Source organism: Alligator mississippiensis, chromosome 6 (genome assembly GCF_030867095.1).
Source record: "Alligator mississippiensis isolate rAllMis1 chromosome 6, rAllMis1, whole genome shotgun sequence".
Taxonomy (NCBI): Eukaryota; Metazoa; Chordata; order Crocodylia; family Alligatoridae; genus Alligator; species Alligator mississippiensis.
The window spans coordinates 67,205,586-67,227,195 of record NC_081829.1 but is presented as its reverse complement, the minus strand read 5'-3'; the positions used below and the strand labels follow the sequence as shown (position 1 = coordinate 67,227,195).

The 21,610-nt window shown below is 43.2% G+C and overlaps 1 long non-coding RNA gene across 1 annotated transcript; it reads left to right on the top strand.

Moving 5' to 3' along the window:
- The first annotated feature begins 856 nt into the window (after window positions 1-856).
- LOC132251186 (uncharacterized) lies at window positions 857-21,342 on the top strand. The gene is made up of 2 exons (XR_009463070.1): window positions 857-2,066; window positions 16,703-21,342. It is a non-coding gene; the product is annotated as an uncharacterized LOC132251186 (long non-coding RNA).
- Window positions 21,343-21,610: the final 268 nt, after the last annotated feature.

The window sequence follows — 21,610 nt, the reverse complement described above, 5'->3', positions numbered from 1 at the left end:
TTCAGGTGTAAGTAGGGACTATGAAGGCAGCTGCAGCGCATGTTGGAAATGGTGCCTCCTGCTCCCCTCAGTGCCTGTTGACATTTGGGTAGATATAAATTTCAAACAGACTATTAAGAATTTCAAATATATCAGCCAATAACACACCTTTAATAAACAGAAAACAATTCCCATTTCCTCCTACTGGACAAATTAATTATGGCTGGAACAGAAATCTAACAGCATTCTGTGCAACAGAGCTTTGCAAGTTGCAGATACCATAGCAGATGTGATAACTTGCCAGATTTCATTTTAGTAATCCATTTCCACACAATAATGTTACAAAAGTAACATCTCTCCAATATTTTACTTTTCTATTCTGTTTCACAAGGAAGGTTCAGTAGCTTTGACCTGTAGATAGCTACAACCCTTGGTTCCAGAGAGATTCAAGCTCAGTACTTAGCCAACTTGCTGCCACTGTCTGCAGTCCTTAAATAGAGTAAATGCAGCAGTTTACTTCCTCACTAGGCTCAGCCACCTGTATAGTGTCAGGATACTCAAGTCTGAGGCAAGTTCCTTAAAATGTTAGGTAATACACACTGGCAGCATAAAGCTGTGCATTTTATTTATTTATTTATTTATTGTAGTGCTAGCACTCTAGTTCTAAAAATTCATTTCTAGAAATCTAATTTCTATCGAGACTGAAATCTGCCATCAGATATTCACTACTGGAAAATATTAGAAAAGTTAGGATTTTTTGGCCACAGGAATTAATATATTCAGGCAATCCAATAATAACAATAATACTAAGCAAATATGTTATTTAAATGTAGGAAACACCAAGCTTTAATACTTTTTCAAAAAGCTAGTTTCCATGTATAGGTTATTATGTTTTAATTGTATTATAAGTAAAATTAATTTTATTTTCCAAATAAAAATAAGGGCAGAATTTTAAATATATTAAATAAAGCTGTTTTAGTTTGAAATGTCTCTTGTACTTCTGAGGAAAGACTAAATGAATCAGTGACTGTATTGTGATTGTACCCTCTAAACTATCATGTTCAATGACTATTTTAGTTTATAATTCAAAGGGGATAAAATTGTTGCTGAGGTTTCTAACATGCTGGAGCATTGTTAAGTGTTGGGAAAGCTGTGTTTAGCTCTGCTAGAAAAATTCCAGCTGCTTCTTTTCAGAAAATCTAATTTAGGGGTGAGGGTTTTTTGTCCTGAGCTGTTAAGATTTTTAGAACAGTAGTGCATTTGCTTTCTTTCTCATCCTTCTCTTAAGCACTTGGATATATGCCTGCCCTGATGAATCCAAGTTTCATATTGAGGAGAAAAAGTTTTGAGACATTAAGCTGCCTCTCTCTCAATTGAACAAATTCAGAAAGCATCAGTGACGGTAAACCTCCTAGAAATGGTCTAGAAAAGCAGATGGCTTGGCAGTGATGACATTTGCAACTCAGCTGATGTTTTGTGAATGAGAATAAAGACAAAATGGAGTGGGTAATGATCTGGGAGAAGGCCTCAAAGTTTGGGTGGAGATACTTCTTTTCTCCAAATTTCTCTGGGCAATCTCACTTGCTCTCCTCAGGAACTCCTGCCTCACTACAAGAGCCTGAAACTGCACAGAGTCCTTGCAGAGGTTTCCTGATTTTCATGGAGAGTGACAGAAACAAAGTCTGTGTGTTTGTGTGTAGAAGTAATTTGAAATTTGATTAAGAATGTCAGCATAGAGACCTTCTTAATCAAACTTCCACTTACTTCCAGTTACAGAGGATATTGTCCAATATGATTTACAGAGGAGCAATATGCAGCAAGCTGTGCTCGATTTTACCACTCTGTTGGCCGGTACAGTGTCTCATTTTTCTGGGACTTGCTCATTTGTGGTTGCTTTGATCATTTGAACATGAAACTTGAAGTGGGTCCCAACAAATATTTCAGAATGTTAACCCTTAAGTGACTGAGTAACCTGATTTCCAGACAAGCATGGCTTTCTTCTGGCTTTCACAAGGAAAGGCGTATTCATCCTGGAATCAGATGAATTCTTGTCTTCAGGACTTCACAGGAGCTTCTTACTTTTGGGGGTATGTATGGGACTGGGGTACAGATTCATATTCTTCTACCTCCCTGCCCCCCACCTCAGTTGGCAGACAGCACCAATTTTTAAAAATCCTTTGGCTGTAATGTGTAACCTGGTATATCATATTAACAGGATTCCCAGTCAGCATGCTCTTGATCAACATGCATGTAAGCACACTTCTAGGCTTAAGGGTATAAGAATGTTGTCCTGCCATTGCCTAATTTAAAACATCTTTAGAGTTTAATGAATTACAAGTACCAGTCTATGATGCCAACAACTTTTTATTGGAGCAGATACAGTCTCTTAAGCTATTGAGTTGGTTATACGCAGCTGCTCTGGAACCACTAATGATCCGTCCTCACTTTTACTTAAGTATAGTAATATAGCATGATGTATATTTTAATAGTTATGCTTTCAGTCGTTGCAGCCTTTATAAATTCTGCTTTTCTCAGGACTTGTAGTGTCTCAAAAGGAAGGACTAAAGCAGGTGGGGCAAACTGGAACCAGGACATGGGGGAACAGGTAGCAGGTTGTACGCCTCAAAATTATGTAGTGGGAGACGTGTTGTCTCAGGGTACTTGTGATTCAGGGAGGCATTCATCTTCTCAAGGCAGGGAATGTCTCTCAGTCTTCATCCCTTAAGTCGTGTGGGTCAGCCAGCCCAAAGGTCCCCTTGTGGGGAAGAACTAAAATGCATGTAGAATACAACCTTGTTTGCTTTCTGTTGTCACTGAAAAATAAAATGAAAAAGTTGGTAGGCTGGTATAAAGATTGTTTTGTGATAGCTTCAGATCAAACCCATGAATTTAATCTCAGAAATGATTAGTCTTTAAAATCTGAGTAATATATGAGGAGCAGTTGCTTCATTTGTAATTAGCAAGAGATGCAGCCTGACCAAATGTGTTTTTCCTATTAGTTATTCAGCAGTACCAAACACCCTTATCTAGGTACAAAGGAGACTTGGCAGAGAAGTCTTGAGACTTAGAAAATGAAACATAATTTAGTTTCCATTGACTTAATAAACTGATTCCCTTTGATTTTGAGCATAGGCAATTTGGAATACACAAGGAAAATAACAAAGGCTTCCCCCTTAGACTCCTGTTTAATGTTCTTGCTTTGTGATGTTGCCCTTTTAGGGAACTTCCTTTTTTTTTGTTATGTCTAACAAACAAATGCATTTGAAACACTTAGCTTCTGTATACTGCTATAAATATTGACTTTATTAAATGTATTAATGAAATGCTTTCCTTAGTTAGGATATTAACATTTTGTGTTATGTTTTCTGACCCCTTCATGTCATAGAACATATGGTTTCCTTTAAATGAGAGAAGAATGCAAGGTGACCCTGTGAGCAATGTGGTGCAGTATTTACTGGTGGCTCACCGAACTGCTGTGAAGGAATTGGGCCACAGAATCCCCAGCGTCTGAACACTCTGGTGTTGACTCAATTGGGGAAATCCAGGCAAACATGTCTGCAGTCCATCTAAAACCCCCTCCAAGAAGCTGGAACCCATCCTCCTATAGCTGGTTTTTCTGGGCCTGGAACCGATCCATCAAAACTCCCCCCTACGCTGAACTCCGTAAGCTTCAACATAACATCTCCTGGAAGTCCCGCAGGAAGCCCTGGCTATGCTTTAACTCTTGGTGTAGGTGAGGGTGGGAGAAACTGGGGCACATTACATACCCCAAATTTCCCTGTCTCTAACAAAAGAAAGCTCTTTCATTAACCATGTGAGAGACCTTATTTACCAAAATCCAAGATGACTCTGAATTTGAGATGCTCCCCCCCCCCCCCGCCAATAATTAGATTCTAGACATGGACAATTTATACATTTGTTATAATTTTCCATGTCTAGAATCTATTTTTGGCAGGTAGTCTTAAAATTTGCCCCTGGCCCTCCACTGCTACATCAGGGCAAGCAATGACAGAGGGGTAGATGGTGGTGGGGTAGTCAGCAGGGGAGTCAAGTGCCTGACCCCTGCCTTTTGCTGCCTGCCCCCCGACTTGTCTCCCTGGCTTCTTGCACCCTCTTGTACCCATGCCTGACCTATGAGGCCTAACATGTGCTGCTTCCAGGCCCAACCGGGCCACACATGAGTTGTTACAGCAGCAGAAGCTTTATCCCCAGCCCTGAAGACAGGGCCAGAGCCACTGCCACTGCTCTGTGACCAGGCTGAGGCTGGAGGCAGCATGTGCTCTGTGCTCTCTGCCCTGATTCAGAGCAGGGCCCCAGCTGGAGCTAGAGCTGCAGGGGGAAGAGTGATGGCAGGGAGCAGAGGTCATGGGGGCAGGTACTGGGGGAGGGCAGCATCTGCCCCTCCCTCCCATTTGTACTCAAATCTAAGATGGGGGGCTTTTTCCTCCTATATTGAAACAAGCCCCTTGTATAAAATTTGAGTAAATACAGTGTACAGCCTATGAGTGCAATGCCCTTTACTCTGTTCTTTACTTGTCTGTAGACAAATTGGGCTTCCTTCTCCTGAAAATGATCTGTAAAAATTGCTAAAGATTCCCTGTGCCTTATTCCAAGCCTCCTGCATCTCTGTGAGATACTACTTTCAAGGACTCTCCAGAGTGTTCACAGAAAAGGTGCTGACAGGGACCATCAGTGAATAATCTACGATTGCCTTTTTTGAACCATCTTGAACTCAGCCTAATTTAGCTACATGTGGGGAGAATCTCAATACCATTTTAATTGGAATTAAGCTTCAACATTACATAAAATGGCAGCAATGGTTCAGCAATAAGTGAACCAGCAGCTGGTGTTAATGAGAGCACGGATACCAGGTGCAGCTGTCACCTCAGTGTTAGAGCAGCACTGCATGACAGAATGAGACACAGCCTGGCTCACTGGTAGGGTTGTGCAAAATGGCTATGTTTCATTTCAGTTTTGGATTTTGCCGTTTCAGAGGGACAGTGATTCATTTCAGTGTTTCGGATCACTATTCTGTTTCAATTTGGTCAAATCTGTTTCAGAGTTTCAACACTATTTTGGTGATTCGGCCATAGGCTATAATGGGGAATCACTAAAATCTCTATAACTTTGTCATTTCATGCCTAATTTGAATGTAAATTGCAGGGATGCTATCTCCTTCTGAGGGCATGAAACCTACCAGATTTCTAGGAGATAGGCACAGGGGTGTCTGTGAAACTGCATCTCAAACTGTTCAAAGCAAAACTCGTGACGCTTGTGTGTATGTAGGCAGAGTAGGATGAAACCAGCAGGGATGGTAACCTGTAACAGGGGGCCTTCCTGGTGCAGTTTAGATTTCCATCTGCCCACTTGTTTCTGGGCCAATCACCTGCCCCTCTTCTTCTGTCACGCCTTGATGGAAAACTGATTCAGAAGTTCCCCAGCTGGGAGGCTGCCCGTTTAGGTGTCTTGGGGTAACTTCCATTCTGCAGCTCCGTACCTTCCCTACACTATGGCCCATGCCTCTCACATTACATCCTTCACCCTGTCCAGCTGTGGTCCTCTCTGGGACCTTTGGCTCCCCCTTAGGCCCTGGCCTCGCCTTCAGGCCAGTCAGAATCCAGAGCCTTTTGCTCTGGGTATTCCTCACGGTGGGCCCCTAGCCTTTTCACCCCTCTTTGGGTCCTGGCCCCAGCATGGACCAGTCGAGGGTACCTCTGATATCTTTCATTAGACCAACTGAATAGTTGGAGAAATATATCTTAGCGAGCTTTGGGGTTTAAAAACCCTTCTTTAGGCTGAGGAAGCATCTGCAGTTGGTGTGTGCTCCTCCTGGATGGAAGGAATAGTAAAGAAGCCAGAGGCTGGCATGCAATGCAGGCAAGAAAGTCAGTCACTGAAAATATATATTGAGGTGTCAGGGGGGTGAGGGACAGGCTGGGAGGGGAAAGGGGGAGGGGAAGGGGGATGTAGCAGATACAAGTGGAGAGGTACCTGGGGAGTCAGATGTCAGGCAGGTTATAGTGTGTCATAAATCCAATGTGTACATTGAGTCCATGAGTTTTTGTATCCAGGAGGTTGATCCAGGAAGTGAAGTTCACAGGCTCATCTGTGAAAAGTGGTTTGTAAATTCAAACAAGCACCAAACCTTGCTAACCTCATAATCAAAAGCAAACTTCCTACAGCCCAAAACACACCGAATGGATCCAAACCACGCCATGACAAGAAATGTAAAACCTGCCAACATATTTCCAGTACCCTCACCATTCCTACATCCCACAACAGAATGATCACCACTCCTGGATCTTACAGCTGCACCTCCAGAAACGTTATATATGTCATCCAGTGCAACAAATGCCCTGATGGAAAATACGTAGGAGACACTAAGCAACAACTGCGCACCAGAATGAATGCATACAGGAAATCTATTACAGACAAGAATACCTGACTACCTGTGGGGGCACATTTCTCACAAGAAAGCCACTCTTTCCAATCTCTCGGTCCTGATCCTCAAAGGGAATTTATAAACCACTTTTCACAGATGAGCCCATGAACTGCACTTCATCAACCTCCTAGATACAGAAACACATAGACTCAATTGTTGCTTAGTGTCTCCTACTTATTTTCCATCAGGGCATTTGTTGCACTGGATGAGATATATAACGTTTCTGGAGGTGCAGCTGTAAGATCCAGGAGTGGTGATCATTCTGTTGTGGGATGTAGGAATGGTGAGGGTACTGGAAATATGTTGGCAGGTTTTACATTTCTTGTCATGGCGTGGTTTGGATCCATTCGGTGTGTTTTGGGCTGTAGGAAGTTTGCTTTTGATTATGAGGTTGGCAAGGTTTGGTGCTTGTTTGAATTTACAAACCACTTTTCACAGATGAGCCTGTGAACTTCACTTCCTGGATCAACCTCCTGGATACAAAAACTCATGGACTCAATGTACACATTGGATTTATGACACACTATAACCTGCCTGACATCTGACTCCCCAGGTACCTCTCCACTTGTACCTGTTACATCCCCCTTCCCCTCCCTCCACCCGCTCCCAGTCTATCCCTCACCCCCTGACACCTCAATATACATTTTCACTGACTGGCTTTTTTGCCTGCATTGCATGCCAGCCTCTGACTTCTTTATTATTCTTTCCATCCAGGAAGAGCACACACACCAACTACAGATGCTTCCTAATCCGGATGAAGGGTTTTAAACCCAAAAGCTTGCTAACTTTTTAGGCTAAGCATTTAGGCCCCTGATATCTAGGGGTGACATCGATTTTGCAGCTCCATACCACTGTGGCCCATGCCTTACAGATGGCATCTCAGGCAGCAAAGCTCACCTGGAGCCTCACAACTTCACTGCAACCAGCAAGCCTTAGGCCTCTCAAAGATCTTGCAGGTCTGGACTGTGCATGCATGTGGTGGCTGGTGGTTATAAGGTGCATCCTACCCACCTTTCACCAGGGAGGTTTGTCGTATGGCATTTGTTGGGGGCTACTGCACCACCAGCAGTCCCACCAGGCCTCCAGACCCTGGCAGGGTGCAGTTTTAGGTCATGCCCAGGACCTAGGGCCTCCTCTTTCCCCATAGCCCCAGTCCATACCTCCAAGTTCTTCTTGGCATGGGAACTCAGCCCTGCTGGCTAGTGATACAGTGAGTGCCGCCTCCAGCTCTGAGAGCGGGATATTAAATGGTTAAAAAAAAATAGGTGTGGATGGAGTGAAGAGGGTGGCACTCACTTCATCTGCACATGAAGCTTGGGGATCCCCAGCAGCGGGAGGTTCACCCTGAGGAACACCAGCTGCTTCACCAAACTGGGATCCAAGGAGGTGCAGTGGGGTGTCACAACATCACCAGCAATGCTGAACACCCTCTCACTTGGAACACTGGTTAGTGGACAGGACAGGTGTTCCTGGCCAACTGTGGCCAGATCCTGCCACATCTGGCTGAGGCTTGCCCAGTAGGCCAAGGGGTCACAGAGCAGCAGTTCCACATCCTTGGCAAGATAGGTAGCCACCAAGGCCTCAGCACTACCTGCCCAATGCTGGGGTCTGGTGCCTCTGGACCCCAACATGGAAGCCCTGCCCTTGGCCCACACTGGCAGCACCTGTGGTGGAGGAAACTGGCTGGTGGATGGAGTGATGGCACAGGACAGTGGATCCCCCTCTTCCACGTCCCCCTGCCTTTGCCCTTCTACCTCCCTGACCCTGTTCACTAGCACCTCTGTCCAGTGATCCAGAGTTTTGTTGGTGCACGTGCTCCCCTTCACCCTCAGGTCACATATGGCTGCCAGCATGTGGACCATACTGGACCGCAATGGATCCAGCCATTTTTTGATGCCCTCCTTCAGCCCCTTTACCAGTGCTTGCACCTCTGGTGACAGTGGCTTGCCCCATTCAGGAACATTGATTCCCTGGAACTTCTCCATCTGGTTCTGAAGCTCCCTCACTATGGGGATCACCTGGCTAAGGAGGGCATTGCCAGCGCTGAGGCTCTCGGTGGTCTCAAGGAATGGCTTGAGGACCAGCAAGATCTTGGAGATGGTATCTCACTCTGTTTTGTTAAGGGGGGCACTGATCCCAATCTCCCCAAGCAAGGTCATCTCATAGATGGCCTTCTGTTGCTTCACCAGCCTTTCGAGCATCAGATATGTTCCACTGAGTCTCCACATCCTGCATGATTTCGTGCTGTAGGATGCTCAGTTCTGCCTGTTTGTCCTGCAGCATCTTGTTCTCTTTGATGCTCTGGTGGAAGTAGCCCACCACCTTCCTGCATTTTGAAATGAGCTGGATGGTTCTGATGGAGCCCTCACCAGCAGCCCTGTCCCCCTCCAAGGTGTCCCTGACTACAAGGTGGAACTTGTGTGCCACACAGCGGATGCCAACAAAGTTGGCGTCACGGACTGCCTTGACCATATTGGCCCTGTTGTCAGTGACCATGAACCCGTGGGTGAGCTCACCCTGACCAACAAGCCACCCCTGCACCACGCAGTTCATGGCTCCTACGATCTCTGTTGCTGTGAGGGTCTCATCCATCACATCGGCTTGAAGGAGAGCCCACCAATGGCTTGCCTGATTGCACCAGTGCCCTGTGAGGGAGAGGTAGGCATGATCTCCACCCTGGCTGCTCCAGATATCTGAGATGAAGTGTAAGGCCACCTGCGGACCTACCTTGTGCGGCTCTTCCTTCAAGTACTCCCTGCATACTTCATATAGGGAGGACACCACTGTCCTGATGAAGGTGGTGCATGCAGGCACATGGTATGATGGGGTCATGAGTGCTTGAGGCACCTGAACCCTGGCCGCTCAACTAAGGAGAAGGGCTGGCTATCCATTTAAAAATAAATAGGAGTTTTGAGCTACTTCTTCCTTCATCTGATGAAGGTTGTGGTATGAATAGGGAAGGGTGATTAAAAAAACCCCAACAGATTCATTGCAATTGGGAGGAGGGGTTGGGGATTTTAGTAACTAATAAAATAATTAATGTAGCCTGGGTGTGTGCATTCTCCTACAATGACACTGGTAGGAGTCAGGCAGGGTGCTGTTGGAGAGGCCGGCTACTAGAACAGTTCCCTCTCCTCTCTACAGAGCCAGGCTGAGACCGAGTGCTTAACTATATACAAATTTATTACTATAATAAATACTTAAGATAAAACATGAAATATTTACAATAAACCTTAGCATATATCACTACATATAATATCCCAAATTCACATAAACCATATAACTTACAACATATATAATAATTAATACATTGAACAAGATAGTTAAGGTTACAACATGATAAACACATATGGGGACTCAACTTATATAACCCAAATAAGTTAATAATATTTCATAGACCTACCAAGTAACAATACAAATATACATATTAACACATTAAGAACATATAAACCATACCAACTTCCTTAAAGAATACCCATAGCTATATAGATCTTGACATAAGAACAATCACCCAAAATAGGGAGTGCACATAGTACTTCCCTGAGGGGTTTCCTTGGAGCCCCTCCCCTTTAGAGCCCTGGGATGTGGACACGCCCCTCCCGCAATGGAGGTGGAGGTGGCAGACCCTCCTGTCCTGTGCCTGCCTCCCTTGTGGGGCCCACTTCCCCAGCAACTCATGCTTCCTCTCTGAAGCAGCCAAGGCTGGTCCCCTGGAGGCCAATCTCACAAGAGCCTCTCTCCAGCAACGCATTTGGCTCTTTTCAATGACCTGGTGCCCCACACTGGGCAGCCAAGGGCACTTTCTCTCTCATGGGAGCTGAACCCTTACAGGCTCTGGTTCCCTGGTCTCACACCAGGGGTCCTCCCTTTCCTGGGCCCTGCTCTGGGCACCAGGGCTCTTTTAGTTAAAGGCAGAGCCGCACTGTGAGGCTCCGGTCACTCAGCCTAGGGCCAGGGCTAACTTGAGCCTCCTTTTGAAGACCCTCAGGGTAGAAGCAAGCACCAGTTCCCTTGGAAGTTGGTTCCAGATCCTAGCTGCCCTGACTGTGAAGTAGTGCCTCCTGAAATCTAGCCAGAATCTACTCTCCATCAACTTATGGCCATTATTCCTTGTTACTCTCGGTAGTGCTTCGGGGAACAGGGACACTTCCATTGCCTGCTGATCCCCCTTGGTCAGTTTATAGATGACCACCAGATCCCCTCTCAGCCTTCTCTTGTGGAGGCTGAACAGGTTCAGCCTTTGCTCGTAGGACCTGCTTTGCTGCCTCCTGATCATGCGAGTGGCCCTCCTCTGGACCCTCTCAATGCTGTCCACATCTCTCCTGAAGTGCAGTGCCCAGAACTGGACACAGTAATCCAATTGCAGCCTGACCAATGTCGCATGGGGGGGGGGGATCATCTCCTTGGACCTGCTCGTGATGCATCTATGGATGCATGACAAGGTGCCCCACATTGTCAGCCCATGTTCATCTTGGAGTTAATAATGACTCCAAGATCCTTTTCTGCCTCTGTGCTGATGAGAAGGGAGTTCCCCAGCCTGTAGGTATGCTGCTGGTTTTTCCTCCTCAGGTGCAATACCTTGCACTTGTCAGTACTGAAACCCATCCTGTTCTCATCTGCCCACCCCTGTGGCCTGTCCAGATTTAACTGCAGCCTGTCCCTCTTCTTTAGTGTGCTCACTTCTCCCCACGTTAGTGACATCTGCAAATTTGAACAAGGTGTTTTTCACCCCCTTGTCCAAGTTGCTGATGAAGATGCTGAACAGTGTGGGCCTGAGGACTGAGCCCTGGGGGACCCCACTGCCCACATCCCTCCAGGTTAAAAATACCCATCCACCACCACTCTCTGCGTGTGGCCTTCCAACCAATTAGCAACCCATCTGACCATATAGGCATCGACACCACAGTTGCCTCATTTTTTATGAGAATGGGGTGAAAGACAGTGTTGAAGGCCTTCCTAAAGTCCAGAAAGACTATGTCCACCGTAACACCAGCATCTAAGGATTTTGTGACCTGGTTGTAGGCCACCGGGTTGGTTTGACAGGACCTGCCTCTAATGAACCCATGTTGGTTGCCCCTAAGCATAATCTCCCCTGCTGGTCCCTTGCAGATATGCACCTGGATAATTTTCTCAAAGAGATTAGCATTGTCATAAATAGAAGGATTTTTCATGCTGTCTGTAAAAGTAACACTAGTTTGACAAAACCAGTTCACTTAAATGTAGGGATCCAGGGAATTTTGTAGGCATTTGAGGTGGGTCCTTTCCATCACATTAAAACCATCTGCTTTCAAAAAGCAAACTGCAGTCAATTTTCCAAGATTCCTTTCCACTTAATAATATGAATGTTTTCTTTTCTCTTAACATCCACACATGGTGGCTGCCAGGATATAAACATGACTTTTCATGCCAGGAAGTTACTTAATAGGACAAAGATATACAATATCAGTTCTCCTTACTAGGAATTGCAGAATGTCCTTCAATAGTCAAACCCATTGCTATGGCTGTAATGCACTGACTCCAGCTTCACAGTATTAAGAGTTCTGGTAAGCCTTGGTACTTTTATCATTTCCTTTTGATTATTTGCCAGTTTCTATTTGCCTCTGTAGACTCACATGCTTATCTTTCCCTTGTTAGCTGATTCTATCTTCTCTAGTTAATTGCTTTGGCTAATTTGACTTGATTATTTATCCATAGTGTCTCCCTTAGTTCAGTCTTTGCAGCTTACAGTGAACTGATTTTGCAGTTATTGCTTCCAGGCCTTCTCATTTTAATAATGTAGCATTTATTTATAGTTTCTGCCATATGAATTCTGCATTCCCACAACTGACTATGTCAGTCTGTTGGTTGATTGTGTAATCTTTTATCTGCCTTCTCTTCTTCCCACTCCTGTCATCCTGCTCTTTCTTCCCCAAATCCATATTTTTTTGCCTCCTATGGTGTGAGCCCAAACCTGGCTTTCCATATAGTTTGCTGTCATATATATTATGTTAGAACTACCATCTCACTGGTTCTTCTCTAACCAATTTTATCCACTTCTCTACCATCTTTCAGCTTTTAAGACAGAATCAGTTTCCTTTTCATTGGTTGAAATAGTGGTAATAGTGGTGGTGAGAACAATCTCTTTTTTCCTTTCATTTCCCAGTAAAATAGAAAAATTTCAAGAGGGTACCATCATAGTTTCTCCTTCCCACAGTCCTACTGACCCGAACCTCTTTCTATCACTATTGCTGAAATTAATATTAACTAGGACTCAAGGAGTTTGGATGGTAAAAGAAGCAAAGTTAAATTTTTGCTTCCTGTGAAGTTGAGTTATATCTAAAATGTGTTCTACATCTCACACAAGCCACATATTTGTATGCAACTCCAAATTAGTGCACAATTGTACCCTGCATCATCCCTCCACAGGAGACAGTCAGGACTAGGAGATAAGGACTGTTTGAGAGATTAGGGTTGGGGTACAGTGGAACAATTTACTGCAATTCACCTTCATAAACTCTGCAATATTCACTCAAAATTCCTATGTAGCACACACATTTGCATAGATATGAATGCATGTGCACACACTATATCCGCTGGGCACTTTCATTTCTATGGTTTATAAACTTTAGAAACTATGGTTTTGTCCATCTGGCAAAGGAAAAATGAATCTTAAACTGTCTTAAAATTATTAATAAAAAATCATAACCAGGAAGGTGTTGCATTCATCTCAGATAAAGACAAACATCCCTGAGAGAGGTCCCCTTTGTGTTATGAGTTATAATGAAAGGCAAGCTAGGGAAACTGATCACATGTAATTCAAAGTAATTAAATTCAGCAGACAGTCATTGTCATTGTAGGGCAGGGGGTTGGACTCGATGATCTGCTGAGGTCCCTTCTGACCCTGAAAATGTATGTATGTATGAAATCAGTAGTTTCTGTATCAAATGGGTTTCCTAGGTCTTCCATGCAGTTTAATTTGACTTATAAACCCTTTCTCAATTGTTTCTGTCTAGAGTACAGGCCAGCTAGTGCAGATGTTTGCTACTCTCCCATTACATGATAGTTATTTTGTCCTACACATGAGAGGGGAATTAGTATTGCAAATGTGTCTAATAAGCTCATGGGGAAATTCCTTGTTTTCCTTATTGGCGTTTTGGAAAGATCATCTCTCCTGCAAATAGGTAAACAGGATGTTTTGGGATTTTTCCCCTACTTTTTTTTAAGTGCTTGTCTGTTCTTGGTAATTTCAAACACAATCTGCCTGAACTTGTTCTTATTTAAACACTATAAAACGACTCTGATGAATGCTGGAAATGCCTCGAAATTCCTCTCAGGAGGCTGTTTGTGAATCTACATTTTGGTTCAAATATCATCTGCATTGCGAAACATTTGCTATCATGTAATCATCAGGATACATGATATTTTAACAGAGTATGTATGGGATCCAGACATCCAGACATCAGCAGTTGTCATTGGACCACACAGCAGGAGCATTATCTGGTTTGTCAGTAGAAAGCCATCCATGGGATACCATCTGCAAACCCAGGCACTGGGCCAGTAATGAAGATAATTAATACTGGTCAGAAACTTCAGAGAACTTCTTATGAACAGTACCCTCAACTGTAGACAGGATGCAACACGTTTTGCCAAGCTGTTTGACACCGGACAAGTAATTGATCTGTTTTTAGTATAAAACCTGAAAATGTTGTTTGACTTGATTCATAATTCTATATGAAAAGTATTTGATATAAATTAGGTATTGAGAGGCTAGGACAGTATAGATAATGTTTTGCAATATTGAAAGGCCTTTTATTTTAGAAGTTCACGTGCTCCCACACTTTGGAGCAGGAACTTGAAATTTGGCAGAAAGTAACTGATGCATAAGGCTTATGCTTCTTGTGAAAATCTGCCCATATTTGGTTATACTATGAGCCTTTTAGAAATCATAGTTTACTCAACAGAAGTTTCTTAAATTAGAAGTTAAAATCTCTGAAGATTTTGTCTTTAGTTGAGCATATTCCATTCCTTTAGTTTCTGTTTGCAGTCAAACTGTGCACACATGGTCTCTTAAGGACGAGACACAGATACTGAAAAAAAGATGTGTGCTTCTTCTGTGCTTGGGTACTCAAGTAATGTGGAAGAGGTAGCCACCTGGCTTAAATGCAGAGGGGACTAGGAGAAGGAGGAAAAAGGATTAGATTGGGACAACGATTCTGAGTTAGAGACTAGAGGCAGAAAGAGAGAAAATCTGATTGCAAGTTGTAGCCATCTGAGACTAGAATATGTGTGGGTAGTAGATTGAAACCTGATTGACCAAGAAGACTGGAACCGAGTGTCTGGCTGGTGATGGAGGATGAGCTTGGTTCAGAAATAAGAATCAGGGCAGGCAGGAGGACACAGAGCTCTGAAGCATTTGGGCTGGAGGGTGGGACTGGATAAAAAGCCCAAAGAGGGATAGTGGTACTAGGAGCCAGTGGTGAAGGGGAACAGAAGGAAGGGAAATGACTGGAGGAGGGAAGAAATTATTGGTGAGGAGGGAAGATAAATTGGATGAGGGACTTGGAGGGGAGAATTGGGACTGACTGAAACTGATAGGGAAAGAAATTGGTAGAAGATACCACAACTTGGGTGAAGATCATGGAAAGGGAAACAAGGAATGGCTGGGCAGGAAGACTGGGATGAGAAGTCCAAGGTGTGCAGACTGAGCATGAAAGCAGAATCAGAGTTTGAGAAGCCAGGGAAAATAAGGAGGTAAGACAGGGGGCAGGAGTGAAGCTTGCTTGCATAACAGTGAATGACCTGAGATAAAATTGGTCATATAATCTTTTTTGGGGGGTGGGGGAGGGGAGAGGAAGGAGAGAAAGCGGGACTTTTTTTTAAGTTCCTGTCTGTTCCTGGCACTATCAAACATCTGCCTGACCTTCCTCTTAATTAATACTGTAAAGTAAGTCTGAGGAATGCTTATGGGAGTCGAGCAGAAGAGATGATATCACCAAAAGTGCCTTTGTGTTGCAGGAACTGAAAAGTGTGTAGTCAAGCAGGAAGGCCAAGGTCATCTCACAGAATGGCCGTCCTGGAAAGCAGGATTCTAGCCCTGTCTCTTCCAGGGGGTGCCTGGTGATGCAAGGAGAGTCACAGAAGACAGATTTTGCCCAAATTGTCACTGATTATATGTTTCTCTTTCTAGATGCCTCTCGGGATACCCTGGGATCTGATTTTGCAGAAGTGCATAGTACACATAGCCACAACAGAAATCAGTGGGAGCTGTGCTTTGAATATATACAGTGTGCTGTAAGGTTAAACATGAGATCCAATGTGGTTCATTTTAGCTATGTGAAAACAAGTAGACTTACATTTAATTTCTTTGCACACCTTTCCCCATCTGCAGAGGTAGAACTGCTCCCCACACCAACATCTGTCCTCAGCCTCAAGGGTGTCACAAAAATAAAAAATTAATGTCTCTGAGGCATTCAGATACTGTAGTGATGAGTGCAGAAAACTTACAGGAAATGTATTAAGTCCGTCCTGAAAACTGAGTTTGAATGGTGTGCAGTAAAAAGGCACTAAGTTACACACTGAACAAAGAAAATATGGAGTAGCTGCTCGTTAAGGCGAGGTACAGATATGCAAACAATCAAAGGCAGAATCAATCTAAGTTATGCAGTTTTCTGTAAGTGGTATAGTCTAGATCGGTAATGGACAAAACACATATTTGCCCTTTGGTGGTGGGGGGGCAGGGGGGACATATTGGTTATGTCTCCAAATGCAAATACCTGAGATGATTTGATCAATGGGATGATGTTTAGTAACTTTTGTTTGTCACTTGTACCAGTGCACACAGCAGACAGGAGTCTTCTGGAGAAAATGCAAAAAACCCATGTTCAGTTAACTACTTGAGAGGTCACACAAGTTAGTGTGTTCCACGTTGTGAAAAATAAATTGGTAACAGCACAGAAATTATTTCATTTAATAGGTAGTGTTTTACATGATCTATGTGCTGTAGCCTATAGCAGTAAACAATTATTCACTTAAATATTATGAGTTAAAGCATCACCCACTCTGTTTTGCTGCATGGACAAGATGACAGCAGTGCAACATCAGAAATTATGCAGGCTGTATAAAGAGAGGGTTCTACTATGCCCATGGAGGACCTCGAGAAGGAATATCCTGTTATCAAGGCTCAGTCAATGGAGGGGTGTCTGACTGGGTAAAGAGGGCACAGTTAAAGGACATCTAATGTTCTAATATCTTCAGTATTGTCCTTGGTTCACTCACAGAATTTGCTTTTGAAATTTCTCCTAGAATGAATACAGCACAAGTCTCCAAGTCCTGATCTCTGCTGTCTCCCTGGGAGCATGAACGGTGCAAATGTATGGAAGGGGCATCAGTGCCTGAATGGCTAATTGGATAGCCCAAGGCAGAAAAAATGAAGAAAGCCCGTTATGCTGAAGGCCAGAGACTAGTGAGACTTTTCACAGATCTTGGGATGTTCAGGAAATGCAGGGAAGAGAAGAAACTATGCATTTTGCTGGCTCTGAATCCCTCAAATAACTTTTCTTGTTATTAAAGGCCTGTCTTGCGGGCAGGAAGCAGCTTCTTTTCCTTCCAGTAGTTATGCTATCTATTAGTCATGGAGAGCTGACAGCTTGCTTTTCCCAACTAAAAAAGCACAGAAGAAGAAATAGTCTGCCTACTAAGGATGAAATAATATTTAAAAATGCTTTTCTAAACAAGGAACTGAAGAAAAGTTTAATGTAACATGGATTTTTCCTGATGATGCAATATTTATAGCTTTAAATTTGAACAATGCTTTATAGAACAGGGACAGTTTTGCAGTCTTGAAACTTCTGTGACCTAAATTAAATGCAGATTTGTGTTAAATTTTGTTAATTTAGTCACATGTTTGGGATCTGACACATTTTATCCCGGAGGTAGAAGTCCATGACAGGATGTGCAATTCTGAGGATCTGGGATTAAATTCCTCAGAACCCATTGTGCTCACTAGGATCTGTAAAGCTGGGCCATGCAACCTGGCACTGGGGACTGTGGCTGTTGATGCTGGACTGCATGAAGTGGCTTTTAATGTCTTGGTGCATGACCTGACCCTGGGATCATGATCTTGGGCTCCAGATGTGCTGGTAAATTTAAGGCTTTGCCATGCTGCCCCACCTGGTGTGGGGATCTGATGGACTTCCTCTGCACCAGAAAGCTGAAAGCCTTGCCATACATAGGCACACTTCAGTTGCTTCCAGTATTTTATGCCTGAGTCCTTCACAGTTTATCTACCTTGGTATAAATAATGCAACTAGGCTGTTTTCTCACATAACACAGTGAAAAGGTAGCTTACAACTTATCTACCCACTGGCATTTCCAGTATTCCCCAACAAACATGATCAAAAGAGAAAATCCTGATGGTCCTAGTGCTGTCAGATGGCCAAAACATGACAAAATAACTGAGCTTCTGGTACACAGTGCGCCGAAGGCAGAAGCCGTACATGATGATTCTGCAGCGCCTTGCATGTTATGGAGCCTGACTTTTGTAGTAGTAGCTTTCTTCCCAGAAGCACAAGACAGGATTTGAAGGCTACCTAAGAGTGTGGAGGGTATGTTCAATGGATCCCCAAACTGTCCACTAGCCAAGGACTGCTGAGAAAGGAAGGGGCATGGTAGGCTGCCACTGCTCCTGGAGTATATTGGTTATAGGAGTAGTTGCCCCACAGTGGCACAAGGAATCTGTTTCTGGGTGGAGGAAAAAAAATGGTTCCTATCTTCTGCCCTCCCGTTCCCCAAACATCAGAGGCCCTCTGCACAGTGGAATGAATGCAGTTCCATTTTTCAGGATTGAGGAAGTAGGACAAATATATTTGCCTTCCTGGTAATGGCACTGATCACTTCACCACTGGCACTTTTTGTATTATGTGGAGGATAGCAGCCTTGTTTCAGGGCTGCTCTGGAAGAAACCCATTTGTGACTTAAGTCTGTCTAAGTACAGGGCTTTAATGTGGTCTAAATAGTCCAGCCTTTCCCTCCCAGGGAGTAGCCAGGTTGCAGCATGACTGCTTTGCCATGTCATCACTTGCACCAAGTCCCTTTCCTGTGGGGACATAGAGGGACTTCATGTACATTGGCTCCTTCATGTACAATATAATGATGCACATTCCAGCTTTCTGTTTTCCCTTTAATTTGTTGATGTTTTCAATATACTGCTCTTGGCCAAAAATATCAGGGATGACATTTCCCATGATACCTAAATTAAATCCAGTTAAAAGCTAGGCTTTGACCTTTACTGATGTCCATTATAATACTGGATGTCCAGTCAGCAAGAGGTGATCTAAATAAAATACCAAGCTCTCTCACATTACTTATTTCTACCAGTGTTATTACTTGCTCCGAAAAATAACAAAAATGAAAGCAGTAATGAACTAGCCCTTAATGTGGGTAACTAAAAAGAATTATTCTGTAGCTTCTGCAGATTTTCAGGCCTTTTTTAGCATGCATTTATTTCTGCACCATAAAATCAGTAGTTTCCTGTGTTCCAAGTGTGCGCCTACTTCCATGCAGAAAATAAGAGTGTTGCATGGATTTTTCATGGACAAAGCATGGCATAGGCAGCAGCAGCCATTAAAAACATTGGGAATTTTGCCTTAGAAAAATGGAATGAAAATGAAGGAAAGACTTTGCTATTTGATTGTAGCTGGGCTACAGTTGATCCTTGCTGCTTTCCTACCATAATCCCCCTTACAAATGGGCAAATTCCCTCAACCCCCTTGCAATAATTAAAAATATTTATGTACTTGTCAGTTATTTTAGCCACACTTAAGGATTTTTTTTTCAGAACTATTTGTATAATTTGGATGTTATACCTAAATTTGTACCTCAAACTTTCATTGGATATTGGACACCCTATGTAAAGGTCAACATTCTGACACTGATACATTAAGACTTCCATGTTAATGTTACGGGCTCTAACGTGATCTTGGTTGCACAAAACCTTCAGAAGAAACATAGTGGGGAGACTCTGTGCTGAGTCTAGTACATGCAGCACAGAACTCTCCACTCAAGAAGAAGGGGACTATTGTGGCTGTAAGTCACCTTTGTGTCCAACTGATTCAGGGCTGCTCTGGAAGACACCCATTTGTGACTTAAGTCTGTCTAAGTACAGGGCTTTAACATGGTCTAAAACTTCAGATTTTTTCAGTGTCATCAGTGCCATCTACCCAACATGCTATTCCAGGGCTTATAAGGATGGGTATATTCTGGCGACCTCTTGAGCATGTATTGACTATATGTTATAGAAGCAGGACATTGGCTGCTGTGGTTCCCTGGCTTTACCTGTGACAAGTTAGGATGCTAGGTCTGTGTTGTGTCAGGGCTGAGGGTAGTCTTATGTGGAGTTTCGATTATGGTTGTATGGGATGGTTTGGGTAGGCATGATCCTGTCTTGGGTAGGGGGCTGGATTAGATGAGCTCTGGAAGTCCCTTCCAGCCCTATTTCTCTCTGACTCTATGAAAGTATTGAGGGAATGCTTCCTTTGCCAGAATTGGGGATATTGGGGTCTGTTGACACTATTTTGGCCAGAGCGGAGACCAAAATGGTATAAACAGCTAAGAGACTTTTGTAGTTATTGTTTTATGTGAAAAGCAATAAAGCTAAAATGCATAGATAAAACCATATTATATATAAAAGTATATAAAGCCATGTTATTTTTGTCCATACAGTGATCTCTTCCTACCTGTAGACTGCTCCTAGTTCCAGAGAAGTCACTGGCAAAACTCAAGTTGAACTCAATGTGAACAGATTCCATCTCATTCCAACTGTTCACTCCACGTACATAGAATTGTTTTACCTCTGAAAATATTTTCTGGTAGGGTAGCTTTATTGTTAATAGATTTGTGTTTGGCAATCATTTTCATACTTGGATTTACTAAGTCAGTAAGAGCTCAAAGCCCCACAAGCAATCCCAAGCTGTTTCCTGACCTTTGACAAAATGTTCTCATGGTTTTGTTGTTTAAAAAAAGAAGAAGTAGAGGCAGAGTTTCAGAAGACACAGACTATTGTACTAACGACGGTGATTATTTTTGTTATGGTCTAATCCCATTTTATATGGAACTGTTCCATACTATAGAAATAAATATATTAATAACTTAGTCTAGCAACAAGAAACAGTCATGCCCTTTCCAGTAATGTACTGTGAGAAACCACTTTGAAATAAATATATGAATAAAGATGGGTGCTTTAATATGCTATGGCTAAATTGCCTAAAACTGTTCTTTCTGAGTAGAAATATCTAAAATACCGCAGGTTTGGGTCTATTCTGAGTAAAACTGACTACAATGGAGCTATGCCCATTTAATCAATTTGGCTCCTCACAGTGTGCTATTTCTCAGTTATTATTGGGCATGTTCTGCTGTGGGCTACTGGAGGAAATCCCTTCTGACTTCATTGTGAGTTGTACCTATGTAACTGAAAGTAGGTTTTGAATCTAGACAGATACTTTTAAAATAAGTCTCAATACTAAATATTTCTTCAGCAGCATTGAATTACACATGCCAATTTCAGGAATTGCTACTCACTAAACCCCAAACAGCTAGGTGCACACAACTCTGTAAGCAAAGTGAAAAAATAATCAATGCTTTGAAACACACACATCTGTGGTAATATTCTGTTACCCCAAGAGGTGTGAGCTACCTGACCAGAAAGGATCCCAGGTATGAAAATTATTTTTGAGTCAGACAGAGCCCTTTGACTTATCCCACAAAGGCACTAGTGTGAGAGCAACTGCAGGTTGTTTTGGGGGCGACTGAGACTTGCCTGCATGAGGGTTCTTGTAGTTTTCTTAGGAACTGAAATACCATCATCTTCTCTATGACTTTTCTTTAAATGTGGATGTGAGTAACCAAATGCTGACCCTGAGTCATTATAAAATAGTGTATTATGCAAAGATTTTTGTCTCCATTTCTGGTGCCCAAGGCTACATCTGTCTTAACAGAGCATTGCTTTACAAATCCAAAAAATGTAAAACATTCAGTGTACAAATCGCATTTTTTGCATTGATTACCATATTTATTTGGAAAGCTTAGTACCGGACCCTGCTGGCAGCTATTCCACCCATCTCCACCTCTTGCCTGCTTGTGTGTACAGCCCATTGAGTGCAAAGTAGTGACTTTGAGTGGCTTTTCTAAATGTGGCAGCAAACCTTAGATTCTTAA